This window comes from Genypterus blacodes, unplaced genomic scaffold, assembly GCF_046128005.1.
Source record: "Genypterus blacodes isolate CSIRO-AG114 ecotype Tasmania unplaced genomic scaffold, CSIRO-AGI_Gbla_v1 ptg000033l_1, whole genome shotgun sequence".
Lineage (NCBI taxonomy): Eukaryota > Metazoa > Chordata > Actinopteri > Ophidiiformes > Ophidiidae > Genypterus > Genypterus blacodes.
In genome coordinates, this window is record NW_027466846.1 from 780,653 (window position 1) to 795,206 (window position 14,554).

General features: G+C 39.9%; 1 non-coding gene across 1 annotated transcript; it reads right to left on the reverse strand.

Moving 5' to 3' along the window:
- Nucleotides 1-1,077: 1,077 nt before the first annotated feature.
- Nucleotides 1,078-1,149, reverse strand: trnaw-cca (transfer RNA tryptophan (anticodon CCA)). Its single transcript has one exon. It is a non-coding gene; the product is annotated as a tRNA-Trp (tRNA).
- Nucleotides 1,150-14,554: the final 13,405 nt, after the last annotated feature.

Here is a 14,554-nt window from a genome sequence, read left to right on the forward strand (position 1 = left end):
GGAAGCTTGCTAGTAAATCTGGCCTGTTGCTCAGGGCGTAGATGTTTATGGATAATATTTCAGTCAGGGAGACTGATATTGAGGCTTACAAATGGCTGAGCAGAAACAGCTTTGCTCTGTGAGATACTCTGAAAGAATCTGCCCATTCTCCTTTAATACACACTTGATATGTACTATACACAATTCAGCAATACATGATTATATAGATCTACTTAGCTATTGGCTGGAGTTGCCATGTGTTATAGTAAAAAACATGCTAAATTTATCCAGACGTCTGAAATTCTATAATTTATTTGAGCTTCAGCAAAAAGGCGAATGGGAAACTCTCCATGTAAACATCACTGGAGGTTGTTTTGAGTTATTTCTTTGTTTTCTAAGCTTTTGCTGCGCAAACAGAATAGATCACAATTAATATGATCTCTAACACTGTGAAACTGCCAAAAAAAGCTGTGAATTTCTCTTGAGGGAATGTTAATTTATACCACTGTTTTCTGGAAATATGCCACTGCCAATGGCGAAGTTACCAATGTGTTACTGAGGCTTTAAAATATCTGAACCTCTTTGGCCCACAGTCTTCACTTCTTTGTTAATATTTGGCTGGTGAGGCCATAGCTGGACATTTTGACCTCTACGCAATTGAACAAAGAATTCAGGAACGAGTCATGAATTCAGCACTGCACTACACATTATTTGTTACTTATTATGGTTCATATGCTGTGCTACCCTGTTGAAGCACAGCTGCACTGTGGCGGTGTGTTAAATATGAATGAATGAAGAAAGAAAGCATCAGCCGTGTAAAGGAAAGCAGGGATTTACATAGCAGGTTTCTCTTGACATGTGTCATACATGCTCATTTTCATGCATGAAGAAGAAGAAACTTTATTGGGTCAAACCACATGGGGACAAGTCACCACGTCAATCTGAAATTTGTTTACAGAGGGGTCAGCAAAGGGCAGCCATGATACGTCCGTGAAGCAGTTTTGGGGGTTTGGTGCCTTGCTCAAGCTGTCAGTCTTGCTCCATACGGGACTTGAACTGGCGACCCTCCCCAAGTCCCATTGCCGCCCATTAAAGGTTTGACCTCGACGTGACTTGAACACGCAACCTTCTGATCTGGAGTCAGACGCGCTACCATTGCGCCACGAGGTCTTGGACTCTTCTTCCTCTTGACCACAAAATGGGATGCCTCATTCAGCTTTGTACTGTCCATCTCTACGTGGCAGGAAAAGGGAATTCCAGAAGATGTAAGATCTCATTTGAGGATAACTTAATATTATTTTCTTCTAAACAAAATGTTGCAAGAAGGAGCACGTAGTAACCTGTTTGGGTGAGGGGAAGCTTGCGTTTGGTCTTGCACCACCCAGTAGTTTCTGAACCATTGGAGAGCATCTAGACTTGGGCACTAAACTTGCCTCATTGATGCAGAGTTAAAGTAATTAGTATAGCATAGTTCCAAAAATGCTCTGTAGAATTTTTATTATAATACCAGAAAGGTTTCCTTGATTCTGGAATATGTTACTGATCTCTAATAGTGTTTTGTCCTCAGTGTGTACCTCCTTTGACAAACCATTGTGTGTCTTATCGCCTTCAATGGACATACCTACTGTACCTGCTCCTGATCTTGCTGCTGTCTAGTATAAACATACCCCAGGGACAGGAACACTGTATGGAGCCATTTATCATCTTGCCACTGTTGCTTCTTCCTCACTGCTTGTTGTTTGTGTAATCAGTGATCTTGGAAGTGAGGCTCATTCTTTTTTTTGTTATTATTTTCAAGGGCCTCTGGGTAAGAACCTTGGCTAATATATTTGACAATAGTAAAAAACCTTTCCAGGTACCTTTGAATACCCAGTTTCCCGCTGCATATCCACTCTGCGTTTCACACACACACAATCACATAGGCAGGCTTGCTTTTTCCTTTTGATCATAGACAACTGGCCAAGCAAGAAACAAACACTGTGTCTTAAAACTGACACAGACAAACATTATAGCACAATCAAAGCCATGATCTAAAGCATTCTATTTAACGTCAACCATTCATTGGCTGGTTTTAAATTGCTAACAGCACCATGCTGTGCCAAGTGCCTATAATCACAGTGACACTATACTATATTCCGGCCTGTAGGCGAGAGCTCCTTCTCCAATTATGTTTCTCTTGGCCTGAGATTGAATCTGTTACTGTGTAATTGCCTCTATATCTCCAACGATAACCCAGAGCACTTTCACAGATTATTCACACATATGGTGAGTAAATGTTCTCTGGAAATCCAAGCTATTTTTAGGAGCAGAAGGACCAGTGTCCTGACACCACCCACGATTCCTTAAAGCAAATTAATTCCCACATTGTTAGTGACACTGATATGGAAACGGTCAGTGTTTTGGAGTTGCAGACGGATGAAAAATGTTTTGAAAATAATATTTGAGAGAAATCAAACTGTGCTTCACAAAGAATGATGAAATACTGTCAAATTGGTTTCTAGCCATAGACAAACTAAACTATACTCTTACTTTCATCTTCTTGTTCTTCTTATGTCTGCGATAGAGTAAGATGACTAGATTGGCTGAGAAACCTCCATGATCAGTCGTGTTGCAGTGGCTCTTTCATATCAAAGGTTTGGTCTGAGGTTTGTTTCATGATTCTGCTGGGACCTTTCCTTCTAACCCTCAGAGGGGAAACGTTAGGACTGGCCTTTTGGCCATTTTACTTTCCATTCCTTTGACAGCTGATGGTCACACATTTCACCAATCAGGGGCTCTAAGCATGTTAAAGCACAAACAATTCAGTTTATTCCACGTGATGATTAACTTCAACCTCATTGTTTGCTGGAAATGTTTTTTTTTTTTACCTTTTTTCTATACCTTCTGTTATGGGGCCTGAGAAAGATGATGATGGTCAATCAGTTGATTACTTTTTCTTCCCAATGTTTGGTCCAGAATAATAAATCTCAAATCAGTCTAATCAAGCAGAAGACATGGGCATGGGGGAATATCCGAATGTAAATACAAGTGACATTACACTTTTGCAATTTATATGAATATTTGAATGGTTGCGTCAATGGATTTAGACCATATTGTGTGATTGTAGGCTTTCATTTATAGATTCATAGAATAATCAGCCACAGCTGGCAATACATTCCAATGATATCATTCAACATTGATATACAGTGTCACTCCATTTTTCAATTTTTTGAAAATATTTATATTTGCAGATAGCTGCTCTGTGCACTGTAAGCAAACACTCTAAAGGATGACCATTATTCTGTTAGACAAGAGGAGATACTGTTTATGGTCTCCAAACACCATTACAGCATCCTTACTGATTGCTTCATCTCTCAGCATTCACACACTCAGTGTTTCACAAATCATTTACAATGTATAAAAGATGGGACAAAACTGACCCCTGTGTCACACTCTACAGGGTAGCTTAACCAAGCAGCATTACAATATTAAAGATGTATGACATGGACCATGTAAACAAACTGCTCTTTGTGAAATGTGGAAAACATCATTATGTGGATTCACTGCCTGAAAACAGTTCAAACCTGATGGCTGCTACGGGTCACAGCAGTCGTGCTGAATGATGGTTGGTCCTTAGTGGTCGCTCTCGCAAACACAAAGCTGTAGATGATCATTTGTTTTTGGAAGATAAAGTAGTTGAATCATGCACATGTTCAGCCTGCTAATGACCAATGTTTGCAGCGTTTCTCTGTATAATCACTCATGGCAGAGCTCACCTCATGGAGAGAGCTGACTGGGTTGAGTTTGTGATTGCCAACTGACTTTGTAAATGGGGAAATGGGCAACTAGTAGTAGCCAAACAAGAATGAATGTTTAAGTACACAGTTTCTGAAAAGTGATGTATTTTGTTGCTTCTTTGGAGGGGGGGGGGGGGGGGGGGGGGGAAGTGTTTTTTAAGTAGAGAAAGTGTTTTAACTCTTCTGAAAATGTGAATACATTTAATCTGAAAGCCTGTGCCAAAAAAGTAAACATGATTTGTTGTCGACACCTGGGCAGATCTTTCAGGAGCACTGCTGATGTGCTTCTTCAGCTCCTGGATACAATGGAGTGTCACACTGAATCTGAAGAGAGAGTTTCATAGCAGAGAGTTGCGGTTAAGACTATTACAGACCACAGTAGTGTTGAATCAACCTCTGGGTATGTTTTTTGGAGAACTCAGTTGGGCTTTTCAAGTCAAATCAACTTTATTTGTATATTCCAACAGCACACACAATGACTGACGCATCTGGAACATCTGAGACGAGGACTCGCTTAGGCAGACACCTGCAGGTCCAGGACATTGTGAGACCTTCAGATTGAAATTTTCAGGTGTGATATTTTCACTTTAATTTATACAAAAATCATTTTTTAAACATCATTTTACTTTTGTTTGTTTTAGTTTGAACTGTCCTCCTCTCTCTCTTTCTAAGGCCGCTTGTTAGTTCATGTCCTGCTGTTTCTTCAACTTACTCCATTTCCTCCATTTTCATTCTTTTCTCTTCTTTCCCTTTTTCACCTCTCCTTTCTTTCGTTTCACATTTCAATAGAAGGGAAAACGTGAAATTTGCGCAAGCTGTCATTGACATTCACCTGTCTTTGTTTTATCTATTAGATTTGTTTAGCCAAGTAAAAAGGTAAAGAAGAAAGAAGGAATAGAGAGAATCAGCCCATATGCAATCACTTCTCGCACACATTTGTGATTTATACTAACATTAATAATCATACAGCTTGTTTAATATGCTGACTCTGGGCTGTTTTGTTATGACACTTGGGGTATGATGATGAAATAGCAATATGTCTGATTCAATAATCATAGTTTTCTGCCGCTTTACTCAAAGGTCCTTGTTTACTGTTATAAATGTATGAATTTGCCAGTGCAGCGTTGTGAGGCTGCAGGGACCCACAGCTGTTTGCGCCTAATGAGGTGTCTGATGCATCTGAGTACAGTCGAGCTTTGTAGTTTACCATGAATCTCTGAATCTGTCATATGAAATATGATAAGGTGTTGCAAGTGGTAAGTGTTTGTGTATTTTTCACCGTGATAAATTACACATGAAAGCAGAAACCTGAAATGATTGAAAAACACAGAGCCACTGCTTAAGACAGCATTCAAAAATTGAAATGCAACGAGTTAATGTTGCAAGATGTTGCAAGAATTCCAATATTAACTGGTAATGGTTATATACTACATTTGATTAAGTATAATAATAACAATCTTAAGCCACAGTATCATTACATGCATCTTTCCTGTTGACACTTCTATTGGCAATCAAGCCAACCAACTGATCTTTACTAAGTTACACAAGCAGGAATCTGAGTTTGGAAGAAGACCCAAAGTTTGACATACGTTACAAAAGGTGGGAGAAAACTGTTAAACACCAACATTGTCGTTTACAATATATGGCAATTTTCTATCTATTCCCCTGGCACAGTAGTAAGTGTATATTTTCAAACACTCCAGCTGTCAAGTTGCTCTACAGTTTATACAGGGAAGCACAAAGGAAAGAAATACACAGAAGAGCAAGACACTTTCTAATCCAACACAAGGTTGTTGTTCACTGCATGGCCAAGCAAAACAAGCCAAATATTCTGTAATGCAGTAAAACAATCCTGTATCCACTCAAAACAATAGCAGATGTGTGAGCGGATCGTTTCTAAGAACTAGTAAGAATTATGTAAGCCAATTTAGATTCATATAAGCAATACATCATTGATAAATCAAATTAAAGCTAATTTCTACCAATTCTGTGAGAAACAATCAGCTGTGGTTCTTTTTTAACAGAGTCAGTGTGAAAGACAAAGTTGAAGGAGGTTGAAATATTTTTTTTAAATTACATTACAAAGCCTCTCCTTGAATTCCTGTATTTGCTGTCTGCCGGCTTGTCTTCATCTATTAGTATTCTGTGAACATACTCAGGCTTGTGAAGCAGTTCCAACCACGTGGGACAGGATCCTTGGTATAAGACTTTCCCCTCTAAAAGAAAGTATAAACAACGAATGATTTATGTCCCATGGCACAAATTCTAGAAACTCTCTTGTCTGCCTGTGGTTGATGTCTGAGCACAATTGTCCCTCCCAGTGAAATTAAAAGACACCTCCATGTCCTCTCTGGAAAGACTCACCAACAAAGTGCTGTACAAGCGAACGCCTTCCTGTCCCAAAACTGCTTGTTGGCCACACAGCACTTTGGTGAGACTAGCAGCTCAGTGTGTGTGTGTGTGGTTGTGTGTATTTGTGTTGTGTGAATGCATGTTTCTCCCTGAGGCCATATTGCAGTAAATTAGAATGTGTTCTTAGTCAACTTGCCATGCTAACAGTTAAATCTACTGTAAGTCAGCGTTTTCGGTGTTCTGCAGTGGGGATTTTGCTGAGCGGCTGCCTCTTGTTTAGATGTCAGAGACGGGCTGTTTCCTAGATTAGTTTTAATGTAAACCACTATTAGTCTGGCTTCAAGTGGCCCCTAAAGGGAAGCAAGCTATTGCTTCGCGGGCACTACAACAAAATAAACAAGCATTTATTTGTGGTTTATGTGTTTCAGTCTCAATAAATAACGAACTTATTATTTCTAGAACACAAAATGAGAATTGCTGGTCTGTGCATTTGAATTTCCCTGACCAGTGGCTGATTCACTATCCAATGAGTCGGTGTGAATGATGCCAGACTCAGACAGATGTCATACTTCTGTTACACCACTCACTCACATGAGTCCAATTTTGGGCGTAAAGAAACTTTTATTACGCTCAGATTTGCTTAGTTTCTGCTCCCTCGTCTTCTTTTATCGTCACTCTGAAAATCAACTGCAAACCCACATTTTCCACCCGCCACCCAGGGGGAAGTATTAAGCGCTAACCAAAACAGTTTTAGTTAAATCATGGAAACAAGCATATCAATTCTTCCTACCACTTGTTATCTTATATGACAAATACATATGCGATCAACTAGTGTCTTTATGGTTGCCACACGTCAACTGTCAATTTGCCGCTAAAATTGGGCTCATTACAGCGTAACAGCCATCAAAACCACTGAATGGTTAATATCCTTTTCTTTCTTTTAAGTTGTACAAATCCCTTGCTGTTGCACTGGCATGTCAAATGTGAATTTCACAGGAGTAATGAAAACAAAGCCCCCCCACAAAATGCAATTATGCCGTGTGAATTATTAACAGTTAAACCCCATAATAACTCTCAAGCCAGTGGGACAATTATTGCTTTCCATTTGCAGATAGCATCATGGCTGTTATGTTTTCATTTGACATTTTCAAAGCCAGAAGTTTGAAGATTTTAACATGCAACGAGAGAACAAACACCTCAGGGCTCCCTTCAGTAAAAACCTATAAGGTCACTGTCAAACGTCTGTGTGAAAGAGTTCAGTAAGAGTGTGTGAACCCTTCATGAAAGAGATCCTCAAGAAAACTTAATAGATGTCCCATGGGCTGGCAGCACCAAGAGTAGCTACAATATCATTTTATTTGCTTTAAAAAAAACACGGAAATTCAACACCGTCACACTGCTCCATTTAATTACAATTATTTTAAATCTAATTCATTAATGCCCTTTTCCCATTTAACCGGACACATTGGACCATACCTCGTTCATATAAATGTCCACTAAATAACTGAGGTGATTAGCAACATAATGCCACCATCCCTCAAGCTCCATATTTGAAGGATGACAAATGCAAATGAGGAGATCCAGAGAGATGATCTTCTATTGCTCCTGTTGCTGTTGTGTGTGTGGTGATGACGTTTGGGCACATATGGAAATGGCACGGCTCATGCACTGCAAATGTTACAGGCTCTATTTTCCATTAGGTGTTCACTGAAGGAACGGCATAGGTCCTACCTGTACTGTCATGCTGCATGTGAAACAGCTTGGGCTAGAACGAGGGAATCCAAACTCTATGGAAGAATATACCTTTCAATGTTTTCATCTCTGCCTTATGATGTGTTTCCTTATGATGTGGAGGGGCATAAGTGCTTTAGAAATAAATATCATTATGTGTGAGTGTTTGAAATGAAATGGTTACTAAATGGAATATTTTTTGACTTGCTTTTTACCAGGAACCCTAAAGATCTTTTTTTGCTCTGTTTGGATTTTAGTTCCCAGATGATGTGGAAAAATGCAATCTGCAATTTGTACCAATGTAATCTCAAGATCCCCTACAGGCTGTGCAAAGCCTTTTGACCTTGTCAAGCTAAAGAATGAAGTGGCATGTGTGTGTATTGGTTTCCTCTGAGCAGTCACCCTGGGATGGTGTTCATTTAAGTGAAGGGCTACTTCTCTCACCTCAGCCCAGCGTGTGTGCCATCTGCTGTTTCCGCTTTCATTTTGGTCTATTCAACCTGCTGATCCAAACCTCAAATCATAAATAAATGAATAAATAAATACTAGCAACATGTCAAAGACAGGCACTTGAAAATAATGAGAGTGACTTTGGCTTTGGTTACTTTATAAAGAAACTTCTCTGTGACATCAGGGGGATGAAAGTGAAATGGGGGCCATTTTGTTCTCTGGTCTCTCTCGACCCCACGCTATCTCAGGGAAGCTGTAGATTTGCATAATTTATGAACTGCTTTCACAAAACGCACCCTCATTACAAAGTGTATCATACTTGATTAGGTTCAGAATCTAGAATCTTGCGCACTGCCGCCTGATAACTTGTTTGCATGAAACAAACACAAGGGGAACACAGTTGCACATTCTTTGACTGTCTAAGCATCAGTGAGTCGTATTGATCCTTTATAAGAACATTGAATGCCAAAGGAAACGTTGTGACCTCTGGATCAATACAGAATGGAACTTGTATTACCTGGGGACCTGATATGATTTACAAATTCTCCCAGATGTCTGTTTTGTTTGGGTACATTTGCATGAGATTAATGAAGTGTGTATTGGACTCAAATTAACACATTAACAAGATCAATGTCCCAGGGCCTTTGGCAGCCCCACACATTAAGCAACATACGTTATATAGCTGCTTAGAGCCCCAACGATCGTCACAGGGCCTCTATGGTTCTTTTGTCACTTAATAAAAGTTTTGATGGTGTCAGAAATAAAAACCTTCTAAATTATGTAAGTAGCAAATTAATGTTTATATGTTATGGACCAGTATTTAGGTTCCTCTGGGCAGGTGAAGGATGGTCAAGGTGGATAACTGACAAAGAACCACTAGAGTGAGAGTCAGTTTTAACAAGATTGTACATGAATTGAAACATTACATGGAAGAAGCAACTTAAGCCAGCATCAATATGAAACAAAACATCAGATTTCACCCATGTAACATGAAATATATTTTACATATTATAAATAGTCCTTATGTTCAGTTCAGTCCTCATTTAAAGACTTTTAAAGTCTTAGCCTTTATACAGCAGGACTATTATTGTATGCCAGCATTACATTCGGAAGGCAAATGGTTTCATTTCAACTGCTCAATATATATTTAAATATCTCAGTTACACACGTTTGTGAACTTTACATCACTGAGACACAATAAGACCTCCAGGGTTACATTCACATGATTCACCTCGCTAAGGCCCTGCAAAAGGCTTTTAGAGATATTGCCCAACTGGTAGAGAAGCACAGAATCCCCCAGGTGATCTGAAAGTGTGACAGTCACTACAAATGGAGACAGCATTTCTGCCTGACTTAAATTGATACCATGCATACATTTTAAAAACCTCTTAATATTTACATTTTCATTTTTCTTGAATGTGTAATTGGATGACTAACACTGTCAGGGAGCTAATGAGTAGTATTCCTTCTGATGAATGGGTAAAATGCCTTCCTTCTCTTCTCCTCCCATGGCCAGGAACTTGAACCTCCAACCTTCGAGCAAGATGCTGACTTTTTTAACCTTCATGTTATTGCTGTGGCCCTGATTAAATGACCCAGTGCTATTTGTAGCTCTGTTCCTATCCACTGTCAGCCACAGCAAATGGGAATATATTGGCCTAGGGATGATGAGGGCACATAAAGCGGATAGTGAGGACAGAAGAGTGTGTGTGGAGGACCAGGTGGGAGGTGCGGGGGGAAGGAGCAGTCCTGACTCAGCTGAACTTGCCATCAATGACACAGAGTCTTAGATGTGGGTCAAGAACACACACACCTCTACCCAAGAGATTCGAGGGCTATTAATTCAAAACTGTGAATGAGCAAAAGTGACTTGCAAATTATCATAATATGTAAATCCAAATTAAGCAATTATAGTGGTGCAGCATTTTAAGACACTTTTGCCTTAAGTACCCACATTAGTTTCACTACAGCGTGCCCTCTAGCACATGATAATAATGATGATAAATAATTCTCCCCTGGTACATTCTAAAATACTCCTCCGCCAGCAATTCTAAAACGGGTAACAGACTCAGCTGTTAATCCTTTAAATGTGAGGATGAGATTCTTATAAATATTCATCCATATTAATGCACTGCTGCAACCCAACCTGACAGGGGAGCTTATTAAGTTCTGCTTCTGTAAAGCCGCCATGACATTCAGCAGTCTAAATCCTGTCCTAACCTTGTTAGCTTCTGTAAATAACGACAATATGGGGGGGGGGGGGGGGGGGGATCTTAACACTGCACTCTCAACGCAGCCAGTCAAATGTGTTTGAGCAGAACCATCAGTCCAATTAAAATAAAGGGAGAAGCACATGAAGAGATCCTGTGCATGAAAACCAGCCGGAAAAAAACACTAATGTAAGAGCAGGAGCACGGGATTTGTGCAAAATGACAATGAAACTGAGACTAAACACACACACACAAAGACAGAGAGCAGAACTAATCATGAGCATTGTCCCTGGAGTGTGTTGGAGAAATTCTCAGATCAAATCTTACAGCAAGCCAACCATCTAATCAACTGCAGCATCTCCGGCTCCAAGATAGATTGCATGCCTGACTAATACAAATCAAGAACAATTAGCTTAAAAATAATCTAAAGCCAAACTTTTCTTTATTCCACATCTTCGCACCTTTCTTGCAGGGTGGAGGAGGCTGCAGTGGAATATTTAAATGAGAATTTGGAGCGAATTTTCTTAATGCTTCTCGGCAGCATAGAGGGCCATTTGTGAGAAGTCAGAAATGCAGGCAAAAATGGTGAAAGATCAAGGGATAGATGACGTGCAAAGGCTGGGATGTAACTCTAAAGTGCCAACTATGTAAACATGTTTACACCCAGAGCTTTGCCTGAACAGCCAATAGTAAAGCTTTCATCAGCTGTGAATCACTGTGTCTCATTTCAGAGAACTTTGTTAACTACATTCTGTGGCCCTGCTGTGACATTCTCATATTATCACACATGACTTCACACAAAACTTGTTTGGTTTAATTTCATATTCTAATTGTGTTATATCAAATTTCAAATGGAAGAAGAATTGGAGCTTCATTTTAAATATCTGATTTCTAATAAGATAAAGGAGGTAATGTTCAGAATTATTCATCTGTATTGTTTTTATTCTGTCATCAGCTACCTGACGACTGATCTCAGCTCTTCTGCTCTCCGAGCTCCTCTTACACTCTCTGTCAGGATGTTGAAGCTTTTATTTTTCAAAGTACAGACTGTGATTTCCTATGTGGATTGGCTTTTTAAATTACAAAAAGAAAAACCGCCTTTAATGAACCACCACATTTTCATCAGTCTAAATGTGGCAATCATGTTACTACAACTAGAAAAACTTAACCCAAAATTGAAACAATAATGTGTTCCAAAAACATAAAAAATATAAAAACTTGGCTTGCTTAACAAATGATTTATTCATGTGAACCCCTGGTGTTATGTTCCTGTGTATTTCTGTTGTTTGTCATTAAGAAGTGGGCTTTATTCATCTTTTACAATGGAAGTCAACTATGAAATCCTTTATTTATCTTCTGTATTGGCTCAGAAGTAAATAAATTCATACAAATATAAGTAGAACAATGCATTAGATTGTTGTTTTATTTTGATGGAGATGCATTCTGGGACATACAGAGCCTGGAAGGATACTGTATATGATCCTGCCCTCAAAATTCATTCAAAGGCAGGCTCATTTCAAGGATCCTCATAAAAGGGACAGCCTAGTGGAGCGGTCAGCAGTCTTTAAAACGTGCCCTTCCAATGAGACACAGCCTAGGTCGTTTCAAGCCGCAGAGCATGCTGGGAAAATCAGGGACGTTAAGTCACTGAGACAACTGTAAATGCCTCAGAGAAACATCATAGGAGCTGTACAGCAGAAAATACATGTTGCATAAAGCATTTCTATCAATTTCATCAAGGAGATTTGTATCTTCTCAGGTGTTTTCTGCCCTGGAGTTATGAAACATGAAGGTGGGCGAGGGGTTAACATCATATCGCAAGGCTCCATGTGAACAAGAGACTGCTGTCATATTCCCATTTACGTGTTGAACAAACAGATAATTTCACCCTGGAGATTTGAGATCAGACTCAAGCTGAAACTGTCATGTAACAAAAGTTAATTAAGTGATTTAAAAGCATACAAAGGGAAACCTCAGTGGGTCGTTTCTGTGATGGACAGATTTGACATTACCAAAGCAGGGACACAAAAGATTAATCTGCAAGCAAGTTAGCACTCAAGATTCTTTGCGTTGCTATCCTTGCTCACAGAAGTGTCAGTCGGAGTTTGAATAGATCTCACCGTCTCCTGTCAGCCTGCCGGTGTTGCCCTGAGTTACCTTTTTGCTGATAGTCGATCCCCTTTGATCAGGAGACATGACACAAGCTCCTCCAGCCCTCCAGTGACTAAGCACATGACTCAATGAGGCAGAGAGTAACCTGAGTCAGCGGAAAAACAAAAACCCACTGTCATAACAAACGGAGCTAGATGGGAAAATGGAGCATTTCAGCTGACCAAACGAGTTGGCGAGACCCGCGATGACAGCAAGGATCAGGCATCCCAATCAAACCCTCAGTGCCCTCAGGAGATCGACTTTTCCTTCCTCCTTTGATCTGATATAACATAAAATATGTTACACAAGTATCTTCAAAAAGCTTAGCAAAGCAATGTGCAGCTACAGCACGACATCGCAACTCCTGCAACTCTATCCACGATCGTGACTAGACCTTGTGTGCTTTGGACTGGGTCAGGATCGGTCTGCCGTTGTGGGCCTGTAAAGCCCTTGGAGACATTGTTTGTGTTGTCGGGCAATACAAATAAATTTGCTTTGATTTGATTTGATTAGCAGCATCACTTATCATGGATGCCGTTCCGTAAACAGTCCGCACTCTCTTCCTGGAGGCGAACCAAGCAAATTCTATGACTAACGGACAAATGTGTGCGAGTGTGCGTGTGTTTGCACGAGAGTAAATGAGACGAGTTGGTGAACGCACCCAGAGGTCAGCAACAAAAGCTTCACAAGCAAAAATAGAGACAGCTGTGCCTCAGGATATCAACTAATGAGCGAGGAATGGCGATATGTTCACGAATCGATGAACACGTGATACTGCAATGAGGGTGTAACATCATACATTTGATGGTCTACGCAAACGATCCCTCATTACCAGAAAAGCAAATATAAAATAATCCTGTAAACGAGGGGCTTTCATGGCAAGCTGCTGCACGCAGACGTTTTGGAAACATTTTGCCTCATAGCCTCCATCAATCATTCATTCAATAACGCAAATAATTCAGTTAATTATACATATAGTATAAGTGGAAGGAGCTATTTCAATTTGCCAGTAAGCATGTTGTGTGTTACCGCAGCAGAGGCTTATGACTACTGTAGCATTTGCAACCATCTCCAATAGCAACGGATGAAAAAAAGTGATTTACAGCAATGATATCAAGACATTTGTAACCACAGGCTATGACATAACTCCACACTATGGTTCAAATATCCCGAGGCATCACTGTGCAAGGAAAACGGCTAACACTTATAGGTGGTTAAGCTGATGTTACAACGCTGCACATCACCTTGAGACCAACACTGTTTGAAAGACTTTTACTTTGATACCCAGAATTGATCTGTAAAAGGGAAGTAATGCAGATGCTGCAGCAGTTATAGGCCGATAGTAGAGATAGATTATGCATCTGAGCGTATACTGGGACTGCATTAGGGGAGGTTAATTCTGTTGGTCTAGCAGCATTAATTAGATAATCACATAGACACTGGCATACAAATGGTTTTCATTTACACTGCAGAGAACTCAGATAGCGCAGGTGGAGCTTGAATGACAATGGGAGATTACACAAAGTTGTAGTTATTGGTGTGTAATACAAAAAAGAACATCATAGAAAAAAAAAAAAAGAAATGGTGCAAATTACTAATGTGTTGTATGTGCTGAACTGACTTAGCGGCTTGTTAATTCATTTTACGTTCTGTCTCATTACATCGTGTCACACACTTGTTTAACTGGCACCTTGAGAACTTATGAAGAAAATGTGAAAGTGTTTTTTTTTTTTTCGCTCCATAAGGAAAGTAGGACGTCAGCAGATGCCACAGCCCAATTTGCTGCATCTTCCTACCAAATTAATTTACACTGTACTCTTTTCAAGATGTATGAGCTTTATAACTGGAGTTACCGCTGAGTGCACTGCAGTTCACCCGTTGCACTGCAGTGACGACAGTTGTTGT